Source organism: Hyperolius riggenbachi, chromosome 7, assembly GCF_040937935.1.
Source record: "Hyperolius riggenbachi isolate aHypRig1 chromosome 7, aHypRig1.pri, whole genome shotgun sequence".
Classification (NCBI taxonomy): Eukaryota; Metazoa; Chordata; class Amphibia; order Anura; family Hyperoliidae; genus Hyperolius; species Hyperolius riggenbachi.
Window position 1 is genome coordinate 166,416,631 of NC_090652.1, and position 18,806 is coordinate 166,435,436.

At 43.0% G+C, this 18,806-nt stretch overlaps 1 protein-coding gene across 1 annotated transcript in view; it reads right to left on the bottom strand.

Annotated features, from left to right (window-relative positions):
• SLC39A10 (solute carrier family 39 member 10) overlaps positions 1-18,182 on the bottom strand; it is a 173,859-nt gene extending 155,677 nt beyond the window's left edge. Inside the window, exon 1 of the mRNA XM_068244850.1 lies at positions 18,092-18,182. The gene's annotated coding sequence lies outside the window, so the exon portion shown is untranslated. The remainder of the gene's footprint in view (positions 1-18,091) is intronic.
• Positions 18,183-18,806: the final 624 nt, after the last annotated feature.

An 18,806-nucleotide genomic window follows, 5' to 3' on the forward strand; every position in this document is an offset into this window, starting at 1 on the left:
GCGGTTCTTCCTCAGGTGTAAAATGAAAACAATCCCAACAGATACATTTATAATAACACGAGACCACACCCTTTAGATGAGGGGCGTGGTGGTCACTAACTAGACAGTGGCCACTCCTTGCTACCTCTACACCAAGCATCATTTAATACATTGTTCAATATCTTAAATATATAGAGAAATAGGTATACACGAATAAATAGGCGATACATGCATATAAGAAAATTGTGCAAAAAGTGTATAGAAAATACATAGAAAATAGTACTTCAAACCACCTACAAAATATGTTTGATATCAAGCTATTAAAATTACAGTCTTCATGAGGGTACTCCACAGCAGGCTAACCCTCTCATACATAATATGACTGTTAGATATTATGACTGACCGTAATCCAAGGGCACTCCACTAGGGCTACCCATGTACTCCGACCTAAAAAAAGGAGAAAGGCAAAGGATATAACAATACCCGCTAGCAACTCTGCATATCATTGGTAAATTGCACTACCTATGTTATATGATCGTCATTTAAAATATGATCGTTATTTAAAATAAGGAGAAACTTTCTATGAAAAAACAACAAAAAAATCATAATCACAAGAGGTATCGTATGGAACACTATACACGGCCCTGGGAACGTGCTGTGCACCAAGCTGGTAATCAACACTGCGTACTACACCAAACATTTCCATTGTACATGTTCATTCATCCCCCTTGGATGTATAACATCTAAGTGGTTGATCCACCTCGCTTCTTTTTGAAGTAATAGCTTTTCTTTATCACCCCCACAGCGTTGACTGTGTGAGTACGACCCAACTGACGAAGTGAAATCCAAGGTGGACTTTCTTTTAACCTGTGCAGTCGAAGATGGGACAATCCCACAACAAACAGCAAAGGGATTGTCTACTGATTACCCATGCGTCCCTTTGCTATATCTTCTCCCCAAGATCCACAAGGGGTTGCATGATCCCCCGGGTCGCCCCATTGTATCCAGTCGGGGAAGTGTACTCTACCCGCTAGCAGGTTATTTGGATGGCTATTTGCAGGAGATAGTAATGACCTTTCCACATTGTTTAAAGGACACCACAGATTTATTATGTAAATTGGAGTCTTTAAATGAAGTACCTGACAAGTTAATCTTTTGCAGTTTAGATATACAAAGTTTGTTTACAGCTATCCCGCAAGATGAGGCTATTAGCTGTGTTGAAGGCAATTTGTTGGACATGAATCTAACCAATTCTGAGGTCTACTTCCTGCTTGATGTATTAGAGTTAATTCTCAAATTCAATTACTTCAAATTCCATGGCAGGTTTTATTTCCAGAAACAAGGAGCGAGCATGGGTTCACCAGCTGCCCCTTCGGTAGCTAACATTTGTGTTGAGTCCCTTGAGAGGAAATTCTTTTTTGAGAATCTGAGGTACAGAGAGTATATCTATCAGTACTTCAGATTTGTCGATGATATATTAATCTTATGGAGGGGACCTAGTGATGTATTGGAGGAAATGGTGAGGGAGGCTAACTCCGGCCATGACACCATAAGGTTTACTATGGAAACGTCCACAGAGATGGTTAATTTCTTGGATGTTACCATCTCTAAACAGGGTAAGAAGTTAAATACGAAACTGTTCAAGAAACCCACGGACCGCAACAGTCTATTAAGGAAGGATAGTTACCACCATCCCCACACCACAAAAGCTATCCCCAAGGGTCAATTTTTAAGAGCCAAAAGGATTTGTTCCACTCAAGAGGACTATGCACAGGTAGGACAGGAGTTGGTCGACAAATTTGTCACCAAGGGTTATCCACGCGAACAGATTGTTAAAATCCAGGAAGAGGTGAGGACCCTAAAGAGAGATGACCTATTGAGAGGCAAGAACAAAACAGGGGGAGGTGATAGACGGATACCATTTGTGATGCAGTTTGGGAAGAACACCCCACTGGTGAAAAGGATAGTGAAGAAGTACTGGCCTGTACTCAGTAGTGACCAGACTGTAGGTGGCCTCTTTCATGAGCAACCCTTGTTTGCCCTTAAAAGAGGAAAAACGATCCAAAATATGGTTAGAAAGATAGATACGGCCACTATCCCCATTAGGCAGAATAAACAGAGGAATGGAACTTTTGCCTGTTGCAGTTGCAATGTATGTTCGGCAATAATAGGAGGCAACTCCATTTCTCACCCTCATACTGGAAGAAAAGTACAAATTGGCAGTAGGTACACGTGCGCCAGTACTTATGTTGTCTATGGCTTAAATGGCTTAAAATGCCCGTGTAGCATGATGTATGTAGGCATGACCACACGGGCAGTGCGTGTACGTATACTAGAACACAAGCGTTTCATCAGCAGGTTCCTGGAAGGGAAAGAAAAATATGAGACCTCGGTGTCTAGGCACTTCCGTGATGCTAGGCACAGGGCCTCACAATTGAGATGGATGTTACTCGACTCCATAGATGTTCAACGCTGTGGGGGTGATAAAGAAAAGCTATTACTTCAAAAAGAAGCGAGGTGGATCAACCACTTGGATGTTATACATCCAAGGGGGATGAATGAACATGTACAATGGAAATGTTTTGTGTAGTACGCAGTGTTGATTACCAGCTTGGTGCACAGCACGTTCCCAGGGCCGTGTATAGTGTTCCATACGATACCTCTTGTGATTATGATTTTTTGTTGTTTTTTCATAGAAAGTTTCTCCTTATTTTAAATAACGATCATATTTTAAATGACGATCATATAACATAGGTAGTGCAATTTACCAATGATATGCAGAGTTGCTAGCGGGTATTGTTATATCCTTTGCCTTTCTCCTTTTTTTAGGTCGGAGTACATGGGTAGCCCTAGTGGAGTGCCCTTGGATTACGGTCAGTCATAATATCTAACAGTCATATTATGTATGAGAGGGTTAGCCTGCTGTGGAGTACCCTCATGAAGACTGTAATTTTAATAGCTTGATATCAAACATATTTTGTAGGTGGTTTGAAGTACTATTTTCTATGTATTTTCTATACACTTTTTGCACAATTTTCTTATATGCATGTATCACCTATTTATTCGTGTATACCTATTTCTCTATATATTTAAGATATTGAACAATGTATTAAATGATGCTTGGTGTAGAGGTAGCAAGGAGTGGCCACTGTCTAGTTAGTGACCACCACGCCCCTCATCTAAAGGGTGTGGTCTCGTGTTATTATAAATGTATCTGTTGGGATTGTTTTCATTTTACACCTGAGGAAGAACCGCGAAGGTTCGTAACATGTAGTGTTTGCTCCATCACCAATACATGTTGTAACTAGCAAAGCCTTTTGTGTGCCGCCTCATCACTGTTTGTTGGACTTGGTTCTCAGGGGGGTGACCTGAGCGTGGCGTAGCACCGGCATTACAGGAAAATTGTTACCTGAATGAGTTCCAGGACCGTGACTTGTCACATTGTTTAATCAAATTTAAGCCGTTCATTTTAAATAGGAAAATGTAAACTGTTAATCACAGTTTTTTCAAACTTGTTCACTCGGATTAATATTCAGGAAAGTGGATGGAGCCTACAACAGCCAATCAAAATTCACCTGAGATTTTCAAGGGGAATATTTAAATTGCTGCCATTTTAAACTGTTAATGGCAGAGGCCTCAAACCTGGTACAGTCGGTCATTGAGTGACTGGAGTTTAAATTCAGAAAAGTGGCAAAGCCACAAATAGCCAATCAGATTTTTTTGCTCCATATACTGCTTCCATTCTCACATTATTGATGCCAGGAACATCAAAAGTCACATACCTGGTCATTGACTGACTGTGTCAAGGTTTAAAAAGTGAGTGGTGCCAAACAAAAGAAAAATAAAATTGCAGCCATTCTTAAACTGTTAACCACAGGGTTTAAATGGCTGCCATTCTTACACTGTTAACTGCAGGGTATAAGTTGCTGCCATTCTTCAAAGGGGGCGGAGCCACAAACAGCCAATCAGATTTGTTTCATATCAATGGGAAAATTATTGATGCCAAGGACCCCAAAGCTCATAAACTTTGTCATTGTGTGACTGTGTGTTAAGGTTAGAAAAAGATGGCGGAGCCAACAACAACCAAATACATACCCGAGCAACGCTGGGTCTTCAGATAGTATAGAATAAATAACATTTCAGTTGTAAGAATAAAGCCTTATGTGTAGGTGTGTCACTAGTAGGGATGGTTAGTAAGATGTAAATAATTATAAGGATCCCTCCTGTCGGTTGCAGCTATTTTGATTTCTCTGCCTGCATTTGGTTGCTTAGTTTTGACTGCATTTGCAATGAGTCTCATTGCCATCTGTAACCACTCTGCAGTTCAGAGTAGCTCAGGATGTTGTCATGAATCCACCTATGGCTTGCTGCAGTTGAACTGCAGCCAGACAGCTGTGGATTTCTTACATGCATGTGGTTGCATAAACTGGCATGCATTTGTAATGAGAGTCCTTTCCATTCACAGGCAGCTTGCAGCCTTCAAATCAGTCTAACACAGGATTTGCGTGATTACCATTCAGCTGTGTGGGAATTTGTATGTCTGCTCTCAATGGCTGATGTCCATAGAAAAGCCTGCTTCCTCTCTCACTCCTCGCCCGTCATGGCGTTCAACTTAGCCATAGTTAATTGCTGGGTTCCTTGTGTAAAGTTTGAAAATTGTATTGCATCACCTTGCCTGCTTGGACATTCACTGCACCCACAAGGGTACAGTGAATTCTTTTCATATCCTGACAGTTTGGAGACTGCCTTCACCCCGTTGCGAATGGTAGGATTCTTGCTTGTCCTGTTCCTGTGGACGTGACTATAGCAGCGGTTGCTATTAGTTACGCTCCAGCTTGTTTGTCTTATCCGTGTCAGTGTGGATGTTTGCCATCGCTGGGGCAGCGATTAGATTAGCAAGCATTCCGTCTGTCTGTTGCCTGTCCTTGTTACTCAGTGTGGTGGACATCAGAGGGTCAGTGCTGCGGTCGCAAAAAGTAACCATTGCTTCTTGTTTATTGTGACGGTTATCAAAAGCTGGCAAACATTCCATCTGTCTGTTGTCTGTCTTGTTACTCAGTGTTGTGGACATCAGATGCTCAGTGCTGCGGTCGCACTGAGCAACCATTGTGTCTTGTTTATTTGTGGCGGTTATCGGAAGCTCAGAGCTGCGGTCGCTCTGAGCAATCTTGCTCCCTTGTCCATAGCTCCTGGTGTGATCTGTGTAATCTCCTCCACAAAAGCATTATGCTCTACCACCTAATACCACCCAGTTGCATAGTCTTCTTTGCTCTGGGGGTACTCTGGCTTTCTTGGCCTCAGCCGCTATATATCGTGTATGTTAAGACCTGGGGTAACCAAAGTCAGGAGACATATTCAGTGTCCTGTTCAAGCAGGGGGTTGTCTATAGGTGAAGACGTGAGCCGAGCTCAGAGCTACGGCACTAGATTGGGGTATAGTGGCTGAAAGAAAGCAGTAGATCTGCCAGGCATTACAATAATTATTGTACCAAAAGAAAAAAGTTCAAAGAAGGTCAATGATGTTATATCATACGCATACTGCAGTGCCGGATGTTTCTCTTTTTCTTTCTGCCAATTTGATTACAATATTTCTGCTTTGATGCAAGTTTTGCAAATTTTCTATGCAAATGTATATATAAATTGACCGATATCAAATCAATTGATTTCTTGAACAAAGGAGGTGCTCTCTTGATCATGAAATCTATTGATTTGATATGTTGTTAAAGTGGTCTGAAACTCTTTGCTCTAAAAGATTATTTACAGCCTTAAACCTACTACCACAAAGAAAAATATTGTAGCAGAACAGCATTCAAACAGTTAAACACAGCACTTTATTCTTTCATGGAAAGCTCTTGAAGTTGTTTCAATGGAAAGCTATGGGCTGCATTATCTTTTGTTTACTAAATGTATCTGATAAAAGGAATGTAAATATTAGCAAAGTGCTGAAACTAAGCTCTCTCTGCTTCTAGAATATGTGCAGTTGAGAAGGGATATCTCGATAGATTTTAGTATATAAATACAGCAGCTACAAAATAAAATGCAATGACATCTTTCAGAGCAGATAAACTGAACATTGGGACCTTGTAATTTGTAAACAGACAATATTACTTGTGCACAAAAGCAAATATGATAACAATATAGGTAATATAAAAAAGTAGGAAAACCACATTTCTTTATTGAATGTTATGTCAGAGTTTTATCCCACTTTACATTTGAGGTTGGCGACTACAAATTAAGTTACACAGCCATACTAAAGTCTACATATGCACTCCCCAAAGAGCTGTTGTGAATCCACTGAGAATGTTATGCACATTGAAAGCACAGGTGCTGTCTATAACTTGTAAACCTGGTTCAGATCATGCATGAAGAATGTGTAATAGAGGAAGCATCCCGTCACTCTCCTGCAGAGCAGGGATACTCTCAACTTCAAATTCGGTTGAAATTCGAATAGGGTTATTCGAATTTCATCCTGCTAATTACTGCAGCTGTGCGGGTGGCCGAGGGGGGTTAATCTTACCGATCAGGCTTCTTCTTGCTCCGTCCCTCGGCGCCTCCCATGCTGCGTTCCAATCCGGCGGTCACGTGACTATACACTTCCTCCTTCAACCCGGGAGGAGGAAGTGTATGTAATCACGTGACGCCGGATTGGAACGCATCGTGGGAGGCGCCGAGGGGCGGAGCAAGAAGAAACCCGATAGGTAAGATTAACCCCCCTCGGCCACCCGCACAGTTGCAGTAATTAGCAGGATGAAATTCGAATAACCCTATTCGAATTTCATCCGAATTCGAAGTTGAGAGCATCCCTGCTGCAGAGTACCTGCACATCAATCTTAGATTTACCCACAGTTATACAGCCTAGGGCCTGATAGATGTTTTTTGTTCCCAACTACACACTCTTAATAAAGGACTAGTTTTGATTTCTATTTAACAGCCACTCTGCAGCAGGGCTGTGGAGTCGGAGTCGTGGAGTCGAGTCGGGGCAATTTTGGGTGCCTGGAGTCGGAAAAAAATGCATCGACTCCGACTCCTAATGAATTTAAACTGTAATTAAAATAGAAAATATTATAAAATGTTCTATTTCTCAGATAATAGTCATCATAAATTATTTATGCATACAGTAATAGCTGTGCTTAGTCCACAAAAATGAAATAAACCAATCAAAATGAATTACTTGTGCTGCTTCAATAAAGCAGTCCCTGTATTTTTAAAGGGAACCAGAGGCCCCAGAAAAAAGGTTTTATACATACCTGGGGCTTCCTCCAGCCCCATACGCACGGATCGCTCCCACACCGCAGTCCTCCGCTTCCTGTAACCGGGTCCCGTAGTTTCGGCCAGTCGGCGGCAGGACGCGGCCAATTGTCCGCATCACAGGGGCTGCCGGCATACACTTACGCATACTGAGCAACCGCACGCGTAAGGGTATGGAGGGAGCCCCTGCTCATGCGGGAAAATTGGCCGCGTCCGCCGGAAGTGACGGGACCCGGTACCGCCGATACAGGAAGCGGAGGACGGCGGCGTGGGAGCGATCCGTGCGTATGGGACTGGAAGAAGCCCCAGGTATGTATAAAAGGTTTTTCTGTTTTGTTTTTTTTATTTCCTCTCTGGTTCCCTTTAAAGTCAGATATACACATCTGATTGTGACTGTATATATGATGTGTACACAGGAATCTCTTATATATACTAAATAACATCTATGCTGTAAGTATAAAGCCTGATGTGTAGCCCTGTCACTAATAGAGATGGTCAATGAGATGGAAATAATTCTGCGTTGATTCTGATTTATGCAAATGTAAATGTACACACTCTTTGCTCATGAAATCAAATAATTTGATATGTTGTTAAAATTTGGTTTGGTGACTACGAATTAAATGGTACCTGAGAAAGATGAAAAGAAAAAGTTTTATACATACCTGGGGCTTCTTCCAGCCCCCTTCAGGCTAATCAGTCCCTCGCTGTCCACCTCCACCACCTGAATCTTCTGCTACGAGTTCTGGTAATTCAGCCAGCCAGCGCAGTCTGGCTGCATGCCGCTTCCACAGCCAGGAGCCTTCTGCAATAGTGCTGGGCGTGTAGTATGCTCCCAGCGTCGGAGTGTGTGCATGCGCACTACGCCAGACTGGCTCAAGTAGCTGGACTCATAGCAGAAGATCCAGGTGGCGGAGGAGGACAACAAAGAGGGACTGATTAGCCTGAAGGAGCCTGGAGGAAGCCCCAGGTATGTATAAAACTTTTATCTGTCTCAGGTTTACTTTGTTTTAAGGTGGATGATCCTATATACTGAGTGGTATATATTTACTCCTATGTGCACAGGAGGAGCGATCTGGATAGGTGGTGTGAATTTGTAGAGACAACAATTATATGATGGTGGCGTGGTGCGGCTCTTTGATGACCACTCACTCTGGTTAGTAGAATATCTGTGTAGACAGGGATGGGGTAGGGACAAGACAAAAGGGGAAGAGCGCACTCAATTTCAAAACAATATAGACGACACGACAAGCCTCTCCGTGGAATATTCTCACCTCTATAAGTTGCTGACTCGCCCGTATGGGTTGGTCAGTGTTAGCGCTTTTGTCCCTTTGTAGGCCAGGGACATCGGCAACACTGTATCCAGAGCCTATCGCCTGCTGTCTCCTTTTGATCGCAGGATAACTCCGCCTTGGTACTTCCAAGTGTGGTCTCCAAGCTGGCTGGTACTTGTAGTCCTCCCGGTTTGGGGATAGGTGGTGGTGGAATATGCGGAGTAATGAAGCAGAGAGGTGACAAGCTACAAAGGGCACTGGGCGCTTAGTCACCTGTGCCGCATGACTATCCATTCCCTCCTCTTCACCTCTCTGCTTCATTACTCCGCATATTCCACCACCACCTATCCCCAAACCGGGAGGAGTACAAGTACCAGCCAGCTTGGAGACCACACTTGGAAGTACCAAGGCAGAGTTATCCTGCGATCTAAAGGAGACAGCAGGCGATTGGCAAACTGTATCCAGAGCCTATGTCCCTGGCCTACAAAGGGACAAAAGCGCTAACACTGACAAACCCATACAGGCGAGTCAGCAACTTATAGAGCTTGGTGTAATTGCTTTCTTAAAACAAAAGGAAATTTGCAATAATTCAGTTATAAGTGAACATATGTGGTTACCCACAATGCCCTACTGAATATGCAAATTATCCCTTTTTGCCCTTGTGAAGCCAAGCAAGCATCCAGAACCGCTGGTTTATAGCAAGCCTATTTATAGAGGTGAGACTATTCCACGGAGAGGCTTGTCGTCTATATTGTTTTGAAATTGAGTGCGCTCTTCCCCTTTTGTCTTATCCCTACCCCATCCCTGTCTACACAGATAGGTTTACTTTGTGACACAGTAGTAATATACTCTACATATGCACTCTCCACAGAGCTGCAGGGAATCCACTGAGAATGTTGTGCACATTGAACACAGAGGTGTTGTCTATCACCCATAAACCTGGTTCAGATTGTGCATGAAGAATGTGTAAGAGGAAGAATCTCCTTATTCTCCTGCAGAGTACCTGCACATCACTCTTACATGTACCCAAAGTTACATTGCCTAGGGCCTGATAGATGTTCTTTGTTCCGGTCTGTACCTTTTACAAGTACTCTTACCAAGGACTAGTTTTAGTCTACGACTAAAGGGAATAAATATGGCAGTCTCCATATCCTTCTCGCTTCAGTTGTCTTTTAAAATTCCTAAGCGTTGGCAGTTAAGAGACAAATTTCATGTTACATACTTTCAATCAACAAGATTGTAATATGCAAATTAGGAGTCGGAGGATTTTTGTACCGACTCCACAGCCCTGCTCTGCAGCTATATCCTAAGTTTAGTTAAAATGCATCTCTGGTGAACATAAAAAAACAGAGGTACGCTAATGCTTAAAGTTAGAATGTCCCAACACATTAACTGTTTAATAAGATTTACTGGAACCCTGTATCAGGTGGGTTCTGATAATCAGTTCTGCCCCCTTGCAGAATGTGGCCCTGGCCTTTTCTATATCAGATGTAGAAAAGGTAAACGCCTTTTTCTGCAAGATGGCAAGGCTACACACTGGAACCCAGCTGATATGGGGGCTTTGGTAAATCTTATTATACAGACAACATGCTGGGGCACTCACATTGGCAATGTCAAGCCCCAACAAACCAGCATACATTGACAAAACAGCATCAGCAGTTGGCTGATGGTGTAATGGTTAAGGGCTCTGCCTCTGACACAGGAGACCAGGGTTCGAATCTCGGCTCTGCCTGTTCAGTAAGCCAGCACTAATTCAGTAGGAGACCTTTGGCAAGTCTCCCTTACACTGCTACTGCCAATAGAGCGCGCCCTAGTGGCTGCTGCTCTGCTCTGGCGCTTTGAGTCCGCAAGGAGAAAAGCGCAATATAAATGTTATTTGTCTTGTCTTGTCATACATTTAAAGTGAAATTCTCCTTTTTAGTAGAATCAGTGTCCCCTTGCCCACTCACTGGGCTGCGGGCTCGGTCCTTGCTTCCCTAAGACAACTTTTTATTCTAACTTTATGTCCACTTGGATAGTGGACATGACCCAGAGGCTGCTAACTTGGGTTGCAAGGTTAGTGCTGCTGATCGGCATTATGGGGTTAATTTATGGCATGCATGACTTTGCACATGCTCAGTAGCATTTGTATGCTATTTTGACGGGTTTGCTGAAATGTTAGAACACCGGCATGAGGTAGAGCGTCAGCTTCCTGGCCAGGAGCTTTATGTTCCCAAAAGCATATGTTATCTTAATATAGCTTTAAAATTTCCTAAGCTTTGGCAATGATGAAATGCCTTTATGTTGCAGACTTTCAATCAACAAGATTGTTATATGCAAATGAGAGGAGTTGATGGAATCAGAAACTGAGAACTTTTTGTACAGACTCTTCAGCCCTGTTGCAGAACTCTGTATTTGTTCCTGGATCAGTGTGAGGCCAGAAACGCACTGGGAGCGCTTTGTAAGCGTGAGTGATTTGAAAAAGTTCTTGGTAATGCAATGCTATGGGGGATTTTTATAAAATCACATCATTAAAGTGGGATTACACCCATAGCATTACATTAGCTAGAGCTTTTCAAATCACAAAGCGCTCAGAAAAGCTCTCCTAGTGGGTTTCTAGCCTGAGAGGTGTGCAGAACTTTGTATGTGTTCCTGGATTAGAGTGAGAAGTGTGCAGAACTCTGTATTTGTTCCTGGATCAGTGTGAGAAGTGTGCAGAACTCTGTATTTGTTCCTGGCTCAACATGAAAATTGTGCATAACTATATGCTTGTCCCTGGCTCACAGTGAGAAATGTGTAGAACTCTGTATGTGTTCCTGGATCAGTGTGAGAAGTGTGCAGAACGCTGTATTTGTACAGTTGTACAGAGGCGCTAGTAGTATATACAGGATCTTCTCAAAAAATTAGCATATTGTGATAAAGTTCATTATTTTCTGTAAAGTACTGATAAACATTAGACTTTCATGTATTTTAGATTCAAAGACACACAACTGATGTAGTTCAAGCCTTTTATTGTTTTAATATTGATGATTTTGGCATACATCTCATGAAAACCCAAAATTCCTATCTCAAAAAATTAGCATATTTCATCCGACCAATAAAAGAAAAGTGTTTTTAAAACAAAAAAAGTCAACCTTCAAATACTTAATCGGGAATCCTTTTGCAGAAATGACTGCTTCAATGCGGCGTGGCATGGAGGCAATCAGCCTGTGGCACTGCTCAGGTGTTATGGAGGCCCAGGATGCTTCAATAGCGGCCTTAAGCTCATCCAGAGTGTTAGGTCTTGCGTCTCTCAACTTTCTCTTCACAATATCCCACAGATTCTCTATGGGGCTTAGGTCAGGAGAGTTGGCAGGCCAATTGAGCACAGTAATACCATGGTCAGTAAACCATTTACCAGTGGTTTTGGCACTGTGAGCAGGTGCCAGGTCGTGTTGAAAAAATCAAATCTTCATGCCCATAAAGCTTTTCAGCAGATGGAAGCATGAAGTGCTCCAAAATCTCCTGATAGCTAGCTGCATTGACCCTGCCCTTGATAAAACACAGTGGACCAACACCAGCAGCTGACATGGCACCCCAGACCATCCACTGACTGTGGGTACTTGACACTGGACTTCAGGCATTTTGGCATTTCCCTCTCCCCAGTCTTCCTCCAGACTCTGGCACCTTGATTTCCAAATGACATGTAAAAGTTTCTTTTATCCGAAAAAAGTACTTTGGACCACTGAGCAATAGTCCAGTGCTGCTTCTCTGTAGCCCAGGTCAGGCGCTTCTGCCGCTGTTTCTGGTTCAAAAGTGGGTTCATGCTTCCATCTGCTGAAAAGCTTTATGGAGATAAAGATTTCATTTTTCAGCACGACCTGGCACCTGCTCAGAGTGCCAAAACCACTGGTAAATGGTTTACTGACCATGGTATTACTGTGCTCAATTGGCCTGCCAACTCTCCTGACCTGAACCCCATAGAGAATCTGTGGGATATTGTGACGAGAAAGTTGAGAGACGCAAGACCCAACACTCTGGATGAGCTTAAGGCCGCTATCGAAGCATCCTGGGCCTCCATAACACCTGAGCAGTGCCACAGGCTGATTGCCTCCATGCCACGCCGCATTGAAGCAGTCATTTCTGCAAAAGGATTCCCGACCAAGTATTGAGTGCATAACTGAACATAATTATTTGAAGGTTGACTTTTTTTGTTTTAAAAACACTTTTCTTTTATTGGTCGGATGAAATATGCTAATTTTTTGAGATAGGAAATTTGGGTTTTCATGAGATGTATGCCAAAATTATCAATATTAAAACAATAAAAGGCTTGAACTACATCAGTTGTATGTATTTGAATCTAAAATATATGAAAGTCTAATGTTTATCAGTACATTACAGAAAATAATGAACTTTATCACAATATGCTAATTTTTTGAGAAGATCCTGTATATATATATATATATATATATATATATATATATATATATATATATATATATATATATATATATATATATATAAAGAAAAGTAAAAAAAAATCTTTAAAAAGGAGGAGGCAGCGGTGGACTTACCTCCTCAAGGAAGACACAAGAGAGTTGTTGATTTTTTTTCCAACAAAAAACAGAGGCGCTAAGCTGACTAACAGACCTGCATGAGTGTATACTCATTATAGTCTGATGAAGTGGGATATGCCCATGAAAAACGCATTGCACTTGTTTGGAGTATGTAAATAAATTGTTTTGTTGAAAAAAAAAAACAATTATCTTGTGTCCTCCTCTTTAAAGTTTTTACCTTTTTTTATACTACTGGTGCACCTGTACAACTGTACAATCATTGTATGGTGGAGGGGAAGTGATCCCATTTTTCCGATCTACAGAGAGCGACTGCTTAATCCTGAGTGGGGACAGGTCTGATACTCCCCACCTGCCTACATAGTGGTTATCTGGATGGTAACCGATTTGTGAGTATAAATACCAGGGCTGTGGAGTCGGAGTCGTGGAGTCGGGCAATTTTGGGTGCCTGGAGTCGGAGTCGGAGTAAAATGCACCGACTCCGACTCCTAATGAATTTGTAACTGTAATTAAAATAGAAAATATGATAAAATGTTCTATTTCTCAGATAATAGTCATTAAAAATAATGTATATATACAGTAATAGCTGTGCTTTGTCCACAAAAATATAATAAACCAATCAAAATTAGTTACTTGTGCTGCTTCAATAAAGCAGTCCCCGTATTTTTAAGGTCAGATATACATATCTGATTGTGACTGTATATATGATGTGTACACAGGAATCTCTTATATATACTAAATAACATCTATGCTGTAAGAATAAAGCCTGAAGTGTAGCCGTGTCACTAATAGAGATGGTCAACGAGATGGAAATAATTCCGCATTGAGGCCTGGAACCCACTGAAAACCGCAAACGCAACCGCTAGCGTTTTGTCTGAGCGGTTTGCAAGCGGATTCATGCGCGTTTTTGGTCCTGTTTTGCAACATTGTATTTTTTTCCCCAGCGGGTGCCTAGCGTTTTGCGTTTTGCGTTTTTATCCTGATTGGTCCTGTGAATTATTTTTCATTTTGTTACAGTGTGCTGAACCGCAAAACGCTAGCAAAACCGCTCAGTTTAGGTTTTGCTGAGCGTTTCCGCTAGCGGTTCAATACTTTACATTGAAGCGCTAACGCTCCCAAAATGCTGCACGTCCTGCGTTTGCGTTTCTGAGAAACGCAAACGCTCCTGTGGAAGTTGCCCCATCTATTAACATTAGCCCAGCGTTTTGGCAAACTGCTAGCGTATCGCAGTGCTGCCAAAACGCTGCCAAAAGCGCTCCTGTGGGTTCCAGCCCTGATGCTGATTTATGCAAATGTATGCACTCTCTTTGCTCGTGAAATCAAATTAATTTGATATGTTATTAAAATTTGGTTTGGTGACTACAAATTAAAGGGTAACTGAGACGGATGAAAAGCAAAGTTTTATACATACCTGGGGCTTCCTCCAGCCCCCTTCAGGCTAATCAGTCCCTCGCTGTCCTCCACCACCCGAATCTTCTGCTATGAGTCCTGGTAATTCAGCCAGTCAGCGCAGTCCGGCCGCATGCCGCTCCCACAGCCAGGAACATTCTGCACCTGCGCAATAGTGCTGCGCAGGTGTAGTATGCTCCTGGCGGCGGAGTGTGTGCATGTGCACTACGCCCGACTGGCTCAAGTACCTGGACTCATAGCAGAAGATCCAGGTGGTGGAGGAGTACAACGAGGGACTGATTATCCTGAAGGTGGCTGGAGGAAGCCCCAGGTATGTATAAAACTTTAATTTCATCTGTCTCAGGTTTACTTTGTTACACAGTAGTACTATACTCTACATATGCACTCCCCACAGAGCTGCAGGGAATCCACTGAGAATGTTGTGCACATTGAACACAGAGGTGTTGTCTATCGCCCATAAACCTAGTTCAGATTGTGCATGAAGAATGTGTAATAGAGGAAGAATCACCTTATTCCCCTGCAGAGTACCTGCACATCATTCTTAGATGTACCCACACGTACACTGCCTAGGGCCTGATAGATGTTCTTTGTTCCGGTTTGTACCTTTTACAAGTACTCTTACCAAGGACTAGTTTTAGTCTAAAGGGAATAAATATAGTAGTCTACATATCCTTCTCACTTCAGTTGTCTTGTAAAATTCCTAAGCGTTGGCAGTTAAGAGACGAATTTCATGTTACATACTTTTAATCAACAAAATTGTAATATGCAAATTAGAGGAGTCGGAGTCGTGGAGTCGGTGGAATCCTAAACTGAGGAGTCGGAGTCGGTGGATTTTTGGACCGACTCCACAGCCCTGATAAATACTATACTTACCCTCTCACACCCACAATTCCAGTACATACTACACCATATTGGGCTCTCGTTGTCTCTACCTTCATATTAGAACTCTGTATTTGTTCCTGGATCAGTGTGAGAATAGTGCACAACTCTGTATTGGTTCCTGGATCAGTGTGAGAAGTGTGCAGAACTCAGTATTTGTTCCTGGATCAGTGTGAGAAGTGTGCAGAACTCTGTATTGGTTCCTGGATCAGTGTGAGAAGTGTGCAGAACTCTGTATTGGTTCCTGGATCAGTGTGAGAAGTGTGCAGAACTCTGTATTGGTTCCTGGATCAGTGTGAGAAGTGTGCAAAACTCTGTAATTGTTCCTGGATCGGAGTGAGAAGTGTGCAGAACTCTGTATTTGTTCCTGGATCAGAGTGAGAAGTGTGCAGAACTCTGTATTTGTTCCTGGATCAGAGTGAGAAGTATGCAGAACTCTGTATTTGTTCCTGGATCAGTGTGAGAAGTGTGCAGAACTCTGTATTTGTTCCTGGATCAGTGTGAGAAGTGTGCAGAACTCAGTATTTGTTCTGGATTAGAGTGAGAAGTGTGCAGAACTCTGTATTGGTTCCTGGATCAGTGTGAAAAGTGTGCATAACTCTGTATTGGTTCCTGGATCAATGTGAGAAGTGTGCAGAACTCTGTATTGGTTCCTGGATCAGAGTGAAAAGTGTGCAGAACTCTGTATTGGTTCCTGGGTCAATGTGAGAAGTGTGCAGAATTCTGTATTGGTTCCTGGATCAGTGTGAGAAGTGTGCAGAACTCAGTATTTGTTCTGGATCAGAGTGAGAAGTGTTCAGAACTCTGTATTTGTTCCTGGATCAGAGTGAGAAGTGTGCAGAACTCTGTATTGGTTCCTGGATCAGAGTGAGAAGTGTGCAGAACTCTGTATTGGTTCCTGGATCAGAGTGAGAAGTGTGCAGAACTCTGTATTGGTTCCTGGATCAGAGTGAGAAGTGTGCAGAACTCTGTATTGGTTCCTGGATCAGAGTGAGAAGTGTGCAGAACTCTGTATTGGTTCCTGGATCAGAGTGAGAAGTGTGCAGAACTCTGTATTTGTTCCTGAATCAGAGTGAGAAGTGTGCAGAACTCTGTATTTGTTCCTGGATCAGTGTGAGAAGTGTGCAGAACTCTGTATTTGTTCCTGGATCAGTGTGAGAAGTGTGCAGAACTCTGTATTTGTTCCTGGATCAGTGTGAGAAGTGTGCAGAACTCTGTATTTGTTCCTGGATCAGTGTGAGAAGTGTGCAGAACTCTGTATTTGTTCCTGGATCAGTGTGAGAAGTGTGCAGAACTCTGTATTTGTTCCTGGATCAGTGTGAGAAGTGTGCAGAACTCTGTATTTGTTCCTGGATCAGTGTGCAGAACTCTGTATTTGTTCCTGGATCAGTGTGCAGAACTCTGTATTTGTTCCTGGATCAGTGTGCAGAACTCTGTATTTGTTCCTGGATCAGTGTGCAGAACTCTGTATTTGTTCCTGGATCAGTGTGCAGAACTCTGTATTTGTTCCTGGATCAGTGTGCAGAACTCTGTATTTGTTCCTGGATCAGTGTGCAGAACTCTGTATTTGTTCCTGGATCAGTGTGCAGAACTCTGTATTTGTTCCTGGATCAGTGTGCAGAACTCTGTATTTGTTCCTGGATCAGTGTGCAGAACTCTGTTTTTGTTCCTGGATCAGTGTGCAGAACTCTGTATTTGTTCCTGGATCAGTGTGCAGAACTCTGTATTTGTTCCTGGATCAGTGTGAGAAGTGTGCAGAACTCTGTATTTGTTCCTGGATCAGTGTGAGAAGTGTGCAGAACTCTGTATTTGTTCCTGGATCAGTGTGAGAAGTGTGCAGAACTCTGTATTGGTTCCTGGATCAGAGTGAGAAGTGTGCACAATTTTGTATTGGTTCCTGGATCAGAGTGAGAAGTGTGCACAATTTTGTATTGGTTCCTGGATCAGAGTGAGAAGTGTGCACAATTTTGTATTGGTTCCTGGATCAGAGTGAGAAGTGTGCACAATTTTGTATTGGTTCCTGGATCAGAGTGAGAAGTGTGCACAATTTTGTATTGGTTCCTGGATCAGAGTGAGAAGTGTGCACAATTTTGTATTGGTTCCTGGATCAGAGTGAGAAGTGTGCACAATTTTGTATTGGTTCCTGGATCAGAGTGAGAAGTGTGCACAACTTTGTATTGGTTCCTGGATCAGTGTGAGAAGCGTGCAGAACTCAGTATTGGTTCCTGGATCTGTGTGAGAAGTGTGCACAACTCTGTATTGGCTCCTGGATCCGTGTGAAAAGTGTGCACAACTCTGTATGTGTTCCTGGATCAGCATGAAAATTGTGCATAACTATATGCTTGTCCCTGACTAACAGGGAGAAGTGTGCAGCACTCTGTACCTGTAGGGTAGGAAATCTGCAGACCTCTAGTGCTTCTCCCCTGCTCAGAGTGGAAATCGTGCAGACCTCTTGAGTTCCTAGTTCAGTGAGAGACATGTGCTAACCGCTTCCTCAGTGTGAGCAACATAGGAAGCTGACCTGGAGGGAACCTCGCAATGCAAGACTGGGCTAAGCAGCGGAAGGAGCAGCTTGAGTCTGGTAACCGGTGGACACAGATAACATGTGCTGCTAGCTAATCACACTATACTTCCTTTCTGCAGAATCATGTGTACCTCACACTCCACACACAACTGCAGCTCTTACTTCCATTCATACACACAACACGCTGTCCACGCAGACTCGCCGTATTCCTTCACTTCATCTTTGCCTTTTATCAGCACACCGACTCACCTCTCTCGCCTGCCTCCTGTCGGCCTACTGAATATGCCCTTTGCGACAGCCGTGTAGCGCAATCGGGACACTGGGTACTATACCAGAGTGTGGAAGGGACGGAAGTGATGTCACATAAAGGGCAGGCTCAGACAGTACGAAGTCTAGGCTGGAGCTGTGTGTACAGAGAGCTGTGCGTGACGTATACCGGCGGGAAAGTGACGTGTTGCGGAAACCATCTCTGTCTGCAGTGTGATTGCTGATTACGGATGTATAGAATGCTGCTACGGCTCGGTCGGTGTAATGTGCTGCGGGCGTTTCCACAGTGCACCACCATAGACTAATCTAGGTGGATTTTTTTTTACTGCTTCAGTCCCAGCCTGTGAATGGGCAGCTCGCCAACTATCATTCTGGCACAAGGGCTTCCATCTCTGGTTGGCAGTAAAGATGTAGCACCCGCATAAGGGCAAACTTTTGAGCTGAAGGGAAACATTAGCTTTTTATGTGCTGCACAGCAGTTCTTCAAATGACCCAGGCTCCATTCACAACAGCTTGTACTGTCATACCTCGCATTCTAAGATACAAAAGGGGGGGGCACCTTTGTTTTCAAAACATTTTATTAAGTGGTAATTTGCGATACAGAAAGGCATTTTTAAAGGAGTACTGTAGGGGATAAAGGGAAAAACTTGAACTTACCTGGGGCTATTAACGTCCCCGGCAGAAGTCCTGTGCCCGC